The 15403-nt window shown below is 53.1% G+C and overlaps 1 long non-coding RNA gene and 2 other non-coding genes across 7 annotated transcripts; all 3 read left to right on the top strand.

Moving 5' to 3' along the window:
• Positions 1 to 1623: 1623 nt before the first annotated feature.
• On the top strand, positions 1624 to 14486 carry LOC123603779. Of its 5 annotated transcripts, none has more exons than XR_006715004.1 (3): positions 1624 to 1841; positions 9840 to 9961; positions 13432 to 14486. It is a non-coding gene; the product is annotated as an uncharacterized LOC123603779 (long non-coding RNA). The 5 variants fall into 5 exon arrangements; XR_006715006.1 differs by lacking the exon at positions 1624 to 1841 and adding an exon at positions 7110 to 7400; XR_006715007.1 differs by lacking the exon at positions 1624 to 1841 and adding an exon at positions 7645 to 7755.
• On the top strand, positions 8116 to 8306 carry LOC123604771. The gene has a single exon (XR_006715500.1). It is a non-coding gene; the product is annotated as a U2 spliceosomal RNA (small nuclear RNA).
• On the top strand, positions 14300 to 14490 carry LOC123604769. The gene has a single exon (XR_006715498.1). It is a non-coding gene; the product is annotated as a U2 spliceosomal RNA (small nuclear RNA).
• Positions 14491 to 15403: the final 913 nt, after the last annotated feature.

The following is a 15403-nucleotide window of genomic DNA, read 5'->3' as shown; positions in this document are numbered from 1 at the left end:
GGAAACCGTAAAGTGGCTAGTAACTGAAGAACGTGGAACCAAGCAGAGAGGTCTTGTGTTGGAGAGGCCCCGAGAGCCATCAGGATGACCGTTGGGCCACTGGCTGGGTGAGCTTGCTTGGTCCATAGATCACCTCGTCGAATCCATATCCATTCGCTCATCCATTCAACAAATATTTAGGTGCTGGGCACGGGGCTAAGTGCACGGGCCGCCAGAGAGGTGGAAAGAGGGGTCCAGGTGGGATCTTCCCAGTCGTCCGGAGCTGGGGTATCCAGGGGGCGGGGCAGGGTGTGGGAAGGGAGGCAGGGTACAGACCAGGACACACTCCCGTACCGTACCGTACCGTACCGTACGGTACCGTATCATAGTGGGGCTGGTGGGAGTGGGGAGGGAAAAGTGCTCAAAACAGGCCCCGGCATTAGGTTAGGTTCTATCAGGACGTGGTCTTCAGCGAGGAGACGAAGCTTCCAGAGAAGTGACTGGCAAAAACGCTGTTTGCTACTCAAGCAGCGGACTCCTGCCGGGCATTTCCACACAGGGCCTCAGAGGCTAACCAGTCACGAAGGTAACTTGCTTAGGGTCCCGCGCAACCCCGCGCTTCCGGGGAGAACGCGTGACGGAGAGATCATCCCCGCCCCCACCCCCACGGGACAGAGGGTAAACTCAGGGCGGGAGACAGTCACAGAGCCAAGAGCTAAGGCGGGGTCGGGCAGGGCCGTGACCGCAGATGTCACCATCGTGTTACCGGCCTCTCTCGTGCCGGTCTGTGTGTGTGTGTGTGTGTGTGTGTGTGTGTGTGTGTACGTGTGTATGTGTACGTGTGTGTGTACGCGCGCGCGCGCGTGCCCAGCAGTCCTTCCCTGCTCCAAGGTCCACGTCCAGAGGCAGGCGGTGCCTTGGGTCAGGGTGAGGCCCACAGGTCGGCTGCCTACAGTCTGCGTCCCACTGGACAAGTTTCTCAACCTCTCTGATGTGGGTTATCACAGCCGTGAAGTGAGGGTGGTAACCACTCCAACTCGCTCCAGGGTCCTGAGGATCCAAACGGATGGGAAAGACCGCACGCAGGGCAGTGAGTCTGGCGCGCGGCAGTGCTGCGATCGATCGGGATGGTTTCCCCGCAGGGATGACGGAACCGAGGACTCATTCAGATCGAGGGGCGATCGTGCTGGTCTCACGGTCCTTACAGCTAGCTAACTGCAGACTTCGAGAAGAACTAACCCAGGAAAGAAACCGACGCCCGCCGGGGCGAGGGCGGGGGCGGGGGCGGGGACGGGGACGGGGACGGGGACGGGGACGGGAACGGGGGGCGGGGGACAGGGGGCGAGGCGGGATGTCTCAGTCACCGGAGGCTGGCGAGGAGGTGAGTAGGACGGAGGCCGCTCACAGTCACGCTCGCAGGTTCCTGCCCCGGCCGCAGTTCGTTGCCCGCCCAAGGTCGGGGCCCCGCCTGGGGCCCCCGGGCGGACGCTCCCCTCCCCGACGCACAGTGTTCTACCCCGCGGCTTTCTCGGGAGCACGCGGACCGCTCCGGTCCCACGGCTCCCTCCCGCAGCCCCTCTCCCCTGCCCTGGGCCCGCGGCGGGAAGGGTTCCGGGGACCCGGCGGGCCCGGCCAGGGGCGGAGCGGGACCGTTGTGGCACGCCCCCCCCCCGCCCCCGCCCGGGGCGGGGTGGGGCGGGAGACGCAAATTAGCGAGTCCTCCGCTAGGGAAGGACGGGAGGGAGCGGAAAGGGACGCGAAAATTCACCAGGAATGCGGGGGGCAACTGCAACTGCACCGCGTGTGGCGCGTACGACGGGATAGTGAGCCAAGGATGTGGACTGAGCGTGACCTGGCTCACCGTGAGTGCAATATGGATGGCCGCAGGGCGGTAGCGGGGAGGAGGCAGCGGCAGGTAACGATCCTCGGTCTCTTCACTAAGGTCAACGTAGTAGCTGTCCTTCTCGTGCCCGGTGTCTGATACGTTCTCTAGTCGAGGACGGCATCCTAAGTGGGTTTGTTGGGGCTGGCTAAGCGGGGTCAGGGGTTCGCTCTGTCCATTTCACGCATCGGCCTGGCATTGCAGTATTTCTAGAAACTGTGCGCGCTTCCTCCCGCTCTCCGGGCGCGGGGAGGACTGTAGAGTTGCGAACTACAGGTGGAATCTAGTGCTTGTTCTTTGCCGGCTCGTGTGTTGCGCTGCTTTCTTCTTCTTTTTTTTTTTTTTTTTTTCTTTTTTTTTTCTTCTTCTTCTTTTTTTGCTGCTGTCTGTTCGTTTGTTCTTTTTCTTTTTCTTTTTCTTTTTTTTTTTTTTTTTTTTTTTTTTTTTTTTTTTTCCTGTGCTTCTTCTTCTTCCCCGCCCCGCGTTTTGGTTCCTGAAGTTGTAGCCTTGCAGTTTCCCCGCCTGTGGGAACGGTCGGAGACCGTATGGTCTTATTGTTCCTAGCCGGGGGGAAGAAGCCCGGAGGCTGGGCTCCAGTACCCCTGGCACAGGCGCGTGCCGCCGCTCGGCGTCCGCCGCCTGGGGTCAGCTCCCCTCCATGCCTCCGTTCATCGGGCTCTGCGGCCGAGTCGCGTTCCCCTTTCGTGCCTCTGGCTTCTTCTCTGGGTCACACGCGCCGACCCCCTTTCCCCACCTCTTCGCCGCCCCCGGTTTCCTGAAACTTTCTTACTTCTCTGCTCAAGACCGTGCCTGTTTGCTGCCTCTGAAGTGCTTTTTTTCTTCGTATGCCCCGTCCCTGGGCGTGGGCCGAGGCCCACGGCCTGGTGACCCACACTTTTGGGGAGAAATACTTCACGCCCACGCCCATGTGGCTCGACTTCCAATGTAGGGGACTGAAACCCGGGGCCTTCAAGAAGCTCTCAACTCGCTCTGCCGGACCCCTTAGCCGTCCCAGAACAAATTACAGGCAAATGCGATCATACGTACAAATAAATGTCTTCCCTGGTACGGAAGGAAAATGCCTTCTTCCAGATCGATCTATGGGGAGCCGCTTATCCACCCTGGTTGGCACATCAGAATCTCCTGGGGTTTTCCTTTAAATCATACTCCTGTCCCACCTCTGCCATACGGCAATCGGCAATCGAATTGGAGTCCCTGGGGAGGTGGCCCGAGGTTGGTGGTACCTCCACTGGCCCGCCAGGCGTTTCCGTTGCACCCTGTGCCTCCAGAAGCACTCCTTCGAGCATCTGGGAGGATGCCCCCGGTCAGCTTACTCTGAAACGGTGAATTCCCCAGGACAATGGAAGCGTTCCATGCACCCCTGCAAATCCAGGCACCAGTCGCTTTACGACAGTCCCAGACTGGCTTCGCGTTTAGCACACCATAGGCACTCAGCAAACAGTGTACCCAATGGGGAAATAACGGATCCCCTGGTCTTGGCACAGACAGGAGGCCATCCAGTCTGGTGGGGAGGCCTTTGGACCCACATTGGAATATGTTGAGAGCAAGTGCCGGTCTGACGAGGTCGTAGCTTCTGCGTTGTGCCTGCCACTCTGCGGAACCAGATGGACCGTGTCTTCACCGTCCCCCCCCCCCCCCCCCCGCATTTCCTTTTAGATGTGGAGACTGATGACACTACCCACGAGGGTATGAAAAGGTTTACAGCTCACATAATGAAGCTTTCCAGGGAGAGCAGGGTGGCTCCCGGGCAGATTCAAAAATGGCTTGAGAGCAAAGGAAGGAGCCTGGGTTGGTGTGTTTATTATGGTGGTGAATGGAGGGTCTGGGGTAAGGCTTTTTGTCAGACCGACCGGAGGGAGGGCAGGAAGAGAGGAGGGAGTGGCGAGACTTAAAAGCTGTCTGCAGTCAAAGATCCAAAGGAAGTCAGACTCTCTATTACCTGCTGCAAGCTGCTTTCCCCTCTGTGAAATGGGGGTGGGCAGCCGCCTTCTGCGGGCACAGTGCCCATGAAACGGTGCCTTCCACGGTGGATACTCGACAAACATCCCTTGGATCAGAGTCTGATGGCCGTCTTGATCTGATGTGATAAGGAGGGTTCCAGCCTGAGCAAGGGCAGGGGCAGGGGCGGGGGTGGGAGGGGTGGAGTGGGGGCAGGGCCAGGCCAGCCGGTGGGGACAAGGTGGAGGAAGAAAGGGAAGGGGAAGGGGTACGGGCAGGTTCCTGTGAGAAGCTGAACCTGCTGGCTGACTTTGAGATATGAATGAGTCTGTGAAGGACGGGGACATGGGGGTGGGGGCATGATGATAGGGAGGAGCCCACCAGAAGCAAGGGTCCCCAGTTTTGAGGCCCAGATCATAACTTCAAGGTGGCTGGGCAGGTCAGTGGGATACAAACCGGTCCCCTCATTCCCCAATCGTTCTCCTGCCCCCGCTCTTGGTCAGACTGCAATGCCCGGGTTCCCCCCTCATGTGCCCTGAAATTCTGACTTGCATGGGCATTCTGACTTGTTCTTTAGGCCATCCCCCCCAACCGCCCCCCCACCCCCCCCACCCCCCCGCCAAGACATCAGGCAGGCCTTCCTGATTCAGCTGGCTTTGTGTTCCATCCCACCTTCTCCTTTATTGAATATGTATCGCATGCTTCCCATAGGGACGCAGAGCCAAACGGGGAGAGGCCTTGGGCCTCAAGGGAGTCACACAGCCAGGTGGGGGCCACAACCATGTGTTCATCTCTGACAGTCCCCTCCGCATCGAACCTGGTGTTGTGGCCTTTTGGGCAGGTGTCTTATCCTGGTCCTGGCCCGGATGCTCCCTGGTTGGGGCAGCGAGGAGGCAGGAATGGTGTCTGGTTTCTCTCTACTTCCCAGGACCAAGCAACGCCCCGGTGGGTCGTGGAGTTGAAGGTGATTAATGACTATTCCTTAAGTTGGAACCGCTGGTGATGGCAGGAGGCCCAGAGTGCTGGTGGTTTTGTCCTCCTGGGCAGATCCATTTCCCCAGGGTAAAAAGACAAGAGCTTTATCACTGGGCCTCCTGCTCTGTCCGGGGGTCCGTCCACTCTGTAGTGCCTGTCGCTTTCCGAATGGGGCATCCATTTTCTTGAGGAGGATTCTCCATACAAGTGACCACGCATCCCCTCACCCCCACCATGAATGCCTAGGGGGCAGGAATAGGATCACAGTCACGTCCCGGAGTTGGGCTCTGTCTGATGGGCGCCCAACCATCATCCACATGGAAAGGATGGGTCAATCCCGTGGACGCAAAGAATCAAACGTGGTTAGGTCAATGTGTTCCGCTGCTTTATTTTTTAAGTAAGTTCTATGTCCCCTGCAGGGCCTGAACTCATGGCCTTGAGATCAAGAGTCTCATGCTCTACCGACTGAGCTGTCCAGGCACCCCTGTTCTGCTACTTTTTAAAGAAAAATCGAAGGCGCGGTGGGGTGGGGGGTGGGGGGGTGGTGGTGGTGCGGCCTGGCTGGCTCAGTCGGTAGAGCATGGAAGAGATTACTCAACAATAACGTCTTTAAAAAGGGGGGAGGGGGCACATGGGTGGCCCAGTTGGTTGAGAGGGGGACTTCGCAGCTCAGGTCATGATCTCATGGTTGGTGAGTTCGAGCCCCGCATCGGGCTCGCTGCTGTCAGCACAGAGCCTGCTTCGGATCCTCTGCCCGCCCCCCTCCTCCCCCCCCCCCCCCCGCCCTTCCCCCGCTGGCGCTCTCTCTCAAAAATAAACATTTAGAAAAAGAAGAAGGAAAGAGAGAGAGAGAGGAAGAAAGATCCAGGAGTGTTACAAAAATGTACACGCGGTACAGTTTAGGATCCAAGGTGGCATCTCAAAGTTGTGAAGGAAAAATACATTCCTTTGCACTGTACTGCAGAGTAGATACCAAATGGCTCAAAGATTTAGCTGTGGAGAAAGAAGAAAAAGACCTAAGGGAAGATTTAGGAAATTATTTTATAACCTCATCTGAAAAACATCTGAAAGCTATTTTTTTTAATGATGAATAGGATGATAGAAAAAATAACTTTTTAAAGGTTGTTTGTTAATGTAATGGGTTTTTAAATTAAGAAATAGTTTGTGGGGGCGCCTGGGTGGCTCAGTCCGTTAGGCGGCCGACTTCGGCTCAGGTCATGATCTCGCGGTCCGTGAGTTCGAGCCCCGCGTCGGGCTCTGGGCTGACCGCTCAGAGCCTGGAGCCTGTTTCCGATTCTGTGTCTCCCTCTCTCTCTGCCCCTCCCCCGTTCGTTCTCTGTCTCTCTCTGTCTAAAAATAAATAAACATTAAAAAAAAAAAAAAGAAAAAAAAAAGAAATAGTTTGTGATATTTATTTGTTTATTTTTTTTTCAACGTTTATTTATTTTTGGGACAGAGAGAGACAGCGCACGAACGGGGGAGGGGCAGAGAGAGAGAGAGGGAGACACAGAATCGGAAACAGGCTCCAGGCTCCGAGCCGTCAGCCCAGAGCCTGACGCGGGGCTCGAACTCACGGACCGCGAGATCGTGACCTGGCTGAAGTCGGACGCTTAACCGACTGCGCCACCCAGGCGCCCCTTATTTGTTTATTTTTGAGAGCGAGAGAGACAGAGCGCGAGCAGTGGAGGGGGCAGATAGAGAGGGAGACACAGAATCCAAAGCAGACTCCGGGCTCTGAGCTGTCAGCACAGAGCCGGACGTGGGGCTGAAACCCACAAACCCTGACCTGAGATCCTGACCTGAGCCGAAGTCAGAGGCTCGAGGCTCAACTGACTGAGCCACCCAGGCGCCCCTATGTTTTAGATAATGTCTACACCTAAACGTGGGGCTGGGACTCACGACCCCTCCAGGTCAAGAGTGGCAAGCCAGGCGCCTCTAAAATATAACTTTCAGTGGAACCTTAAGGAGATGAAATCCTCAAAAGACAGATAGCCAACAGAAGAAAATAGTCACTGCTTGTATTACATACAAAGGGCCTTAAACTGTAAATTGCCGATACAAGCCCTTATGATAAAGCCCGACCAGTTAACCTAGCAAGTAAAAGGGCCGAAGTCCCTGAACAGAGAGAGTTCAGGGCTCTCAAACACAGGAGAGAACACTCAGCCTTATCTTCTTACCCATGATTAGAGAAGTATAAGTCAAAACCATGCTGAGGTACCATTTTCACCTGTAAGATCGGCCCCCCCCCCCCCCGCTCCCCTGCCCCCCACCCCCCCAAGCAATCCCCACTTTGATGCCACGCGGAGTTGCTGGCGGGACTGGAGCAGCAGGCGCTGCCTGAGAACGTCCGCCGTGCTCCTGCAGTCACTGTCCCTGCTCCCCCGAAATTCAAGGCCCCCTTGCGGCAAGAGTTGGCAGGACCGTGACCACACCGCACTCACGGCGAGGACACAAGGGCATACGACTGGCGTCCACCGAGCGCACTTTGCAGGCACTTGGGTCCGTGCGTGTGTATCTGAGCAAACTCCGCGGGAGTGAATCACGCCGAGGAGACGGAAACGCCAAGTTATTGATTCGCGACGGGAACTGTTCCATCCCAATGAAAGTAATCCAGGAGGACATCCCCTTCTCGCGAGGGAACCAGCCTGGGACTGGGGCTGGGACTCTGGGGCGGAAGACCGCCCGAAGGACGCGGACGCGAGCCGGGGGTGGGGGTGGAGGGTGGGCGTGCTGCTGAAGAGCCGTCAGCATGGCGGCGCGCGGGGCACTGGCTGGGAGTGTAGGAGGCAGGATGTCATTCACTGAACGGTGGTTGAGTGTGCGGGGCGGGGCGGGCAGAGCAGCGGCCAAAAGCAAGGTCTTGCCTTCACGGGCTCCCGGAAGCCCCGGGATCTGCAGCCGTGTTGGCTGTCCCTTCGCAGTCCCCGCCAGCCGCCCCTCCTCCCGGGTCTTTGCGCGAGGTGTATGCACGCCGGGAGGTGGGCCCCCAGTTGGGTTTGGGCTCGCGGCGCGCAGAGGCGGTCGGGAGGGTGGAGTCGGGCCGCGGCGGCCGCGCCTCCTCAGGGAACAAAAGGCGGGGCATCATGCAGATTAGAAATGGCTGTGCGGCGGCGCGGTAAGGACGGGCCAACCAGGGATACGGGATTTCCCCTTCAGAATGTGGAGAACGAAAAAAATGTGCACAAAAGTATTCTAGTGATTATCGACGGTCCTGTCGATGTCGCAAAGGATATCAGAAAAGGAGTGAGCGTTAGGGTTCTCACCATGAGTTGAATATGGATGATGGGAGAATGGTACTGGAGAGGGAGGGTCAGGCCGGCATCGCTTCTCGGCCTTTTGGCTAAGATCAAGTGTAGTATCTGTTCTTATCAGTTTAATATCTGATACGTCCTCTATCCGAGGACAATATATTAAATGGATTTTTGGAGCCGGGAGATGGAATAGGAGCTTGCTCCGTCCACTCCGCGCATCGGCCCGGTATTGCAGTACTTCCGGGAACGGTGCACCTCTCTTCCTTTCACTGGGTTTCTAAAAGCAGATATGACGCTTCTTTTGCGGAGCCGTGTTTTTTTTTTTTTTTCTATTTCTTCTTTCGGCGGATACGGATGTCATCTGTTCTGTTCGTCCGTCGCGCTTTTTTTTTTTTTTTCTTCTTTATTTGTAGGCGCGGTCTTGTTTTGGCGGCAGGCTTGGTGCGCTGGGCCCGGAATGCCTGTGAGGGTCATTGTTTCCGCCTGGCTCTGTTCAGCGCGCTAGGTTTTTCCTGCTCTTCCTTTTTCATGTTCCTCCTCTCAGGAGTTTTTTTTTTTGTTTGTTTGTTCTTCTTCTTCTTCTGCCGGTCTTTTTTCGTTCCACTGCCCCTGCCCTTCCCTTTTCCGGTTTCGTCCCCGGGTGCAGCCTTTTTTTCTTCAACCGCTTTCGGCTGCCGTTTTCCGATTTCTTCTACCTTTCTCCGGAAATTTGCACTCGTGCGTAGTCTGGTTCCCGGTGGTGGCCAGCTCTTCTAAACCTTCCATTTCTCGTTCCCGGGAGTCTTGCTCCACTTTACCTCTCAAAGAGCTTTGCCCTCCTCCCCGCTCCCGGCCGTTTATGTTGTACACGCCCCCCCTCCCCCCCCCCCCCCCCCCCCCCCCCCCCCCCGCCGCCTTGCCAGTCCTTGTGCTTTCTCTGTCCAGCTGCAGCTCATTTCGCTTTTGAAGATTTAGCTCCTGGCTGTCTCTCTCTGAGACCCTTCTGTCATTCCTGGTGAGTTTCAACAGTCACACGGGCGATTCCTTCCGAACACCCCCCCGCCTGGCCTCTCAGTTTCTCCACCGCGGCTAAATCTATCCCCCCTCGTCGGCCCGCTAGATTTTGTCATTCCCAATTGCTCTAACCGTGTCCCCATCCAGCATCACATTCTCCCATCGCCTTCTACCCTTCCTTTGACACCTGACACTTCTCTGTTTCTTCACACCTACACCCCACCCCTACCCCGGATCCCTCAATGTCCTTGCCTCCCTATTGACCTGGATTCATTTCCTTGCACATACCCTCAGGTCCTTGACACGTTCTGGGTGCCACCTGTGCCACTGACTGTAGCCGGCGAAAACCATAGCACCGGGCTGATCTGGCTCACCTAAACTCTCAGTGTGCCGGGGGAGGGGGGGGGGGGAACTAGATAGACCTCAACACATTTGTTACCCAGGCTCCAAGAGGCCCTTTCAGGAGAAGGAAAAATAAAAGCATTGGGGGAGGGGGCACCTGGGTGGCTCAGTCGGTTAAGCGTCTGACTTTGGCTCAGGTCATGATCTCTTGGTTTGTGAGTTCGAGCCCCGCGTCGGGCTCTGTGCTGACAGCTCAGAGCTGGAGCCTGCTTCAGATTCTGTCTCTTTCTCTCTCTCTCTCTCTCTCTGCCCTTCCCCCACTTGTGCCCTGTCTCTATCAGAAGTAAATAAATGTAAAATTGTTTTAAAAAGCACTGTGGGAAACTGCTTTATTTAAAATTGACACGAGTTTAATTAAACACAACAAAACTCACATTCTGATACTTCATACTTTCCAGGTTTTGAAGGTCTAAATATCCGAATTCGGCGACATCCTCCAAATGCAACGGACTGCTCATTGGCTGTCCTACCCGGCCTGTGAAATATTGCTTCTCCAGTATTTCCAATACATCTCCAACAGGTTCGGCCTTATCACTACTTCTGGTTCTTCTTGTGTTATGCCCAGAATTCGTGATCCCCAAAGACCGCCAGGGAGCCGAGTCCGATGTAAAAGCAAAAGAGCCTTTATTCGAGCTAGCTGGAGCTCAATCCCCTACCTGCACCGACGCAGCGGTGAGATACCAGGGAGAGAGAGCGAGTTTCAAAAGGACAAAGGTTTTATTGGGGCCTAGGGGCAGTTGGTGAGGTAATGGCTATGGCCTCAGCTGATTGGCTGGGGAAGGGTCCGAGTCCTGTTAGGCAGGTGAGGGGGGGGGGGGGCTACTCAAGGGGAGGAGGTGTGGTCAAGGTGAAGGACACAGAACAAGATGGAGTTGGCCGGCGTAGGCCCGCCCTTTCACTTGCACCGTCAAAACACAACAGTCAAAGGTTTTTTTCATTTTTATTTTTTATGTTTTTAACCCTTGGTGGCTTGCAATTCTGTTGACCTGCAAAGACTGGTGTTTGAGAAAATTCATCTAGGATATTGTCATTTGAAGACGTGCGGTCGGAGATTTCACTCATGTTGATCCCTTTCACCCTCCTCATTAGAGACCAGTCCTTTGCTTTCATCTTCTGGTTCGTCTAGTCAGAGTCTAATCATTCATCTAATCGTGTCAGAGTTCTTTTCTTTGCCCATATTATGGGTGGAAAGGTGAAAATTTCCAAATTCTCGATGACATTCAACAAAAGCAAAATTCAGACTGCCAGGATAGTGTCTCCCATCTGCTTGTGTACCTTTTGGAAAGATGATTCGATACTTTGTTTTTAATTGCAACAAGGCAGGGAGAAAACTGAGGGATGGTGGGTGCCACTCTGGTGAGGTGTTTCACTGCCGCCTCACAGCTCTGAGGGATCCCATTTCCTTAGCCTTGTAGATTTCTCCGTCCTAGTTGGGGATTGAGGAATAACTTCAGGCAAAAATACCCCCAGGATCATGAAATAGCAAATTGTTTCATTGTTTTGAGATTACAGGGAGAATAAGATTGCTAAGACCCCGCGATGTGTCTTCGGTTTGGAGACAGAGAGAAAAGCAGCCGCAGAAGCTGGCCTGACACTCACAGCTAGGCTGTGGGGGTCTCCCGTGGAACGTAAACAGTTTCACACAACAGTGGCGGCAATCTGAAAAATAAAACAGCCAGTTATTTTACTAGCAAAAAAACCTATTTTACTAGCTATTCGGGAATAGCAGAGGAATTGCGATTACGGACCTGCAGGCTATGGTGAACTGCAGACAAGTCCGAAGAGGCAAAAGGAAGGTCAGCCTTTGTTTACGTTTTAGGAGGAAGCTGGGGAGGCTTGTTTTGAGCAACAGTTCCCTGGAGAAGCACAGGAGTTTGAGGTCCTGGCGGCTTCTCATTAGCTGCAAGCGGGGGTTAGTGCCTTGTTGGCTGGGGTGCAACAAGGGCTCTTCCTTCTTTTTCTTTTTTTTTTTCTAATTTTTTTTTTCAACGTTTATTTATTTTGGGGACAGAGAGAGACAGAGCATGAACGGGGGAGGGGCAGAGAGAGAGGGAGACACAGAATCGGAAACAGGCTCCAGGCTCTGAGCCATCAGCCCAGAGCCTGACGCGGGGCTCGAACTCACGGACTGCGAGATCGTGACCTGGCTGAAGTCGGACGCTTAACCGACTGCGCCACCCAGGCGCCCCTCTTCCTTCTTTTTCTTAAAGGCAGGAGATAAGCTTCCTATGTGAAAAGGGTCTCCCTTGTCAGAATAAATTTTTGTCTTCCTTCTTCCCGCTAAGGTTAGGCAGGCTGCAAGGAGTGGTACATGCTTGAGAGCTCCCCTTTCCAGTGCTTTCCGACTCCATTTTAACTGAGCTCTCCTTTATTTATTTTATTTTATTTTATTTTTTTTTTTTTACGTTTATTTATTTATTTTTGAGATAGAGACAGACCATGAATGGGGGAGGGTCAGAAAGAGAGGGAGACACACAATCTGAAACAGGCCCCAGGCTCTGAGCTGTCAGCACAGAGCCTGATGCGGGGCTCGAACTCACAGAACGTGAGATCATGACCTGAGCCGAAGTCGGACCCCCAACCGACTGAGCCACCCAGGCGCCCCTCCTTTATTTATTTTCAACATCAACAGATTAAGGTCACTCTGTGACCCGTGATGAATCAAGACAGAAACAAGGCCACTCCGTAGTCGCCTCCGAACTGAGACAAGAAAAAAGAAGAATATTGTCCAAACAACAAAACTGACCAAACACCCCCTATCCTAGCTAATATGAGTAACTGCTGCTACTTTCCCAGTCGCAGTTTTGGCCTCGCTCTATTCTTCCTTTCTTCTAGGTAAGATGTATTCAGCTACCCAATCACTGAGTTACCCCCACTGCCTGAGGTCATCTGTAGGAGAGTGTGTGCGTGTGTGCGTGTGTGCGTGCGTGTGTGTGTGTGTGTGTGTGTTGTCTGGAGGGGGCGAATCTTTGTCCTTCTCCCCTTCAAGGTTCTTGGGGGTGGTGGGAAGGGGAGGATGGCTGGGGCTTTGTAGCAAAAGACGCATTAAAAAGAGAAAAAGAAACAGAAGTGTATTAGTGTACGTATCTCATATATACACAGGAGAAAGTCAGGGATGAATAACCCAATGGGGTGGCTGGAACTTGGGCTTACATAGCCGCTTAAAACAAAACAAACAGGGGTGCCTGCGTGACTCAGTCAGTTAAGTGTCTGACCCATGATTTCTGCTCAGGTCATGGTCTCATGGTTCATGAGATCGAGCCCGGAGTCGGGCTCTGCACTGGCCGACAGCACAGAGCCTCCTGGGGATTCTCTCTCTCTCTCTCTCTCTCTCTCTCTCTCTGTCTCTGTCTCTCCCTCCCTCTCTCTCTCTCTCCCCCTCCTTCGCCCCGCCTCCTGCGTGTGTGTGCTCTCTCTCTCCGTCTCTCTCTCTCTCTCTCTGAAAATAAAATATACAAATAAAGAATCTTTAAAAACAAAACAAACAAAAACAAAAAAATAATAAATTTTCAGAAAAGTGACAAAAAGTAAAAGGGCTTTGAGTTTCTAGGCTGGCCAACTGTGGGATGGTAACTATATGGGGAAATAGTGGAAGATAAGGGCTGGGCAGTAAAATTTGTTAGGTAGAGTCTCTGGTGCCAGTCTCTGGGCTGATAAGGATCCAGGGTTGTCCGTAATTAACTCCTGTATACCTTTATGTCCTGATTTTAGGCAAATCGGGGGAGGGAAGAGTTTTTTCCTCCTGTTTCAGCTCAAAATAATCCTTACGCCAAAGTGGCATATTGGCGGGCGGCGGGGGAGGGGGGCAATTCCGCCACCCTTCGCATCCCATTCAAAGGAAGGCCTCGCTCACTTAAACCTTCCCCAAGCCCCCTAATGCAAGCCTACATCCTGTATATAATGAGCCATTCCTGACACCCTCTCACTGAGGCGCCCCGCGGGTTCCTTCTCACTTTGCAGCAAGCGGTAACCCAACCCTTTTCATTACAGGTGTGTTCCTGGTGGTCTTTGGCTGGATGGCGTTGACAAGTTATTAAGAGGGTCCACCGATGGACCCATATGGGAACTGCGACATGGAATGCGTTTTATTCTAACAAGCAAAGTTTCCCCCCCCCCCCCCGTTGGAAGACCTATAAACGAGAATACAAGTCATGAAATACCACTATTTACAAATAGAACTGCTCAAAAAAGAAACTAGAAAAAAAAGAGAAAAGGTTGTTGATCTCATAACTCCCAGAGCAAAACAGCTTAGTAAAAGGGTAGAGGGATGGATATATATGTATCTGCATCTGTGTCGGTGTATGTATGTACAGTACACAACAGATCCATGATGTTAGGTGGTGGGTGCTCACGGTAGAAATCTTTCAACGTTGCTGTACGTGAGAAAAGAAATTTAAGAAGAAAAGAAAAATGCTGCCAAGAAAAACCTCACAAAGCTATTGGTCTCGTTCTGGGCTTTCTCCAAGGAAATGAGACTTGAGGCAGCTTTCCCGCTACAGGCGCGTTTCCCTTTCAAGGCGAGAGAGAGAGAGAGAGAGAGAGAGAGCGCGCGCGCGAGAGAGCGCGCGCGCGCCGGCGCTGACGGCAGGAAACCAGGAAACGGCGCGTGTGTGGGCGGGACATGCAAATTAAAGTGGCTGTTTCTCTCGCGAGCTATGGGAGCAAAACAATAAAAAGCGTGAAAGCCCCGAACAAGTTAAGCGATCTGATAAACTGAGTATGTCTTAGGAGTTGTGACGATGACACACTGTCCAGTCTAAGGAAAGAGGGTGAGCCTTCGTTTGAGGGTGACTTTTCTCACCGTGACCCAAAGGAGGAGTGAGAGGGAGGGTGTCGATGCGCTGGGAACGATGTGGTTATCGCTTCTCGGCCTTTTGGCTAAGATCAAGTGTAGTATCTGTTCTTATCAGTTTAATATCTGATACGTCCTCTATCCGAGGACAATATATTAAATGGATTTTTGGAGCTGGGAGATGGAATAGGAGCTTGCTCCGTCCACTCCACGCATCGACCTGGTATTGCAGTACTTCCGGGAACGGTGCACCTCCCCTGGGGAGGAAACATTCGATTGTCTCAAAAGTCAGGCTACAATGTGTTATACTGTTGTGGGTAGAGCTATGGGGTTTCATCCCATATTACTTTTACTTGTCTTAGTTGTAGTTTGTGCTTTTTTGCTGTTGTAGCATGTTTTTTTTTTTTTGTAAGTTTTTTTTTTTTTTTAACGTTTATTTACCTTTGGGACAGAGAGAGAGCATGAACGGGGAAGGGGCAGAGAGAGAGGGAGACACAGAATCGGAAACAGGCTCCAGGCTCTGAGCCATCAGCCCAGAGCCTGACGCGGGGCTCGAACTCCCGGACCGCGTGATCGTGACCTGCATGATGTCGGACGCTTAACCGATTGCGCGACCCAGGCGCCCCTACTAGGTGTTTTTTTTAATGGTGGCTTTTCGTTTCGGGGAGCAAGTGGAGAGAGAGAGAACGATCTTTTTATTCAGCCGCCGTTTTTTTTTTTCTTATAATAACCATTGAGTTAGTTTCTGACCTTTATTCACATGCATTATGCCGCCTTGAGGACTTGTGCTTAAACTGACCTTCCACCTTTTGTGGTGTTTTGACTCTAAGTGAACTCCTAGCATTAAGTGGAGGAATTTTATGAGAATTTTAATGGATCTCTAAGTTGCTCTAACGATTGAGATCTTCTAATTGTGGGTGCGCTCACAATTCGTTGAGGCATGGGTGGAGAGGGGAAGAATTGACTCCCAAGCCGAATTCCCTGAGCCAAAAAGTTAGATGCACTTTAACCGAGGAGTCCCGGTCCCTCGACGTTGTTAAATTCCCCTCAAAGCCCCTCCCTATACGCCAAAAGGAAATTTGAAGGTTCCACTCGTTACATATAGAGAGAGGACCATAAGGAAACCTCAGCCAAAATGGCAAGGTCAAGAAATTCCGAAAGAGTAGAACC

Source organism: Leopardus geoffroyi, chromosome E1, assembly GCF_018350155.1.
Source record: "Leopardus geoffroyi isolate Oge1 chromosome E1, O.geoffroyi_Oge1_pat1.0, whole genome shotgun sequence".
Classification (NCBI taxonomy): Eukaryota; Metazoa; Chordata; class Mammalia; order Carnivora; family Felidae; genus Leopardus; species Leopardus geoffroyi.
The sequence above is the reverse complement of the archived record's forward strand: the minus strand, read 5'-3'. Positions and strand labels throughout refer to the sequence as shown.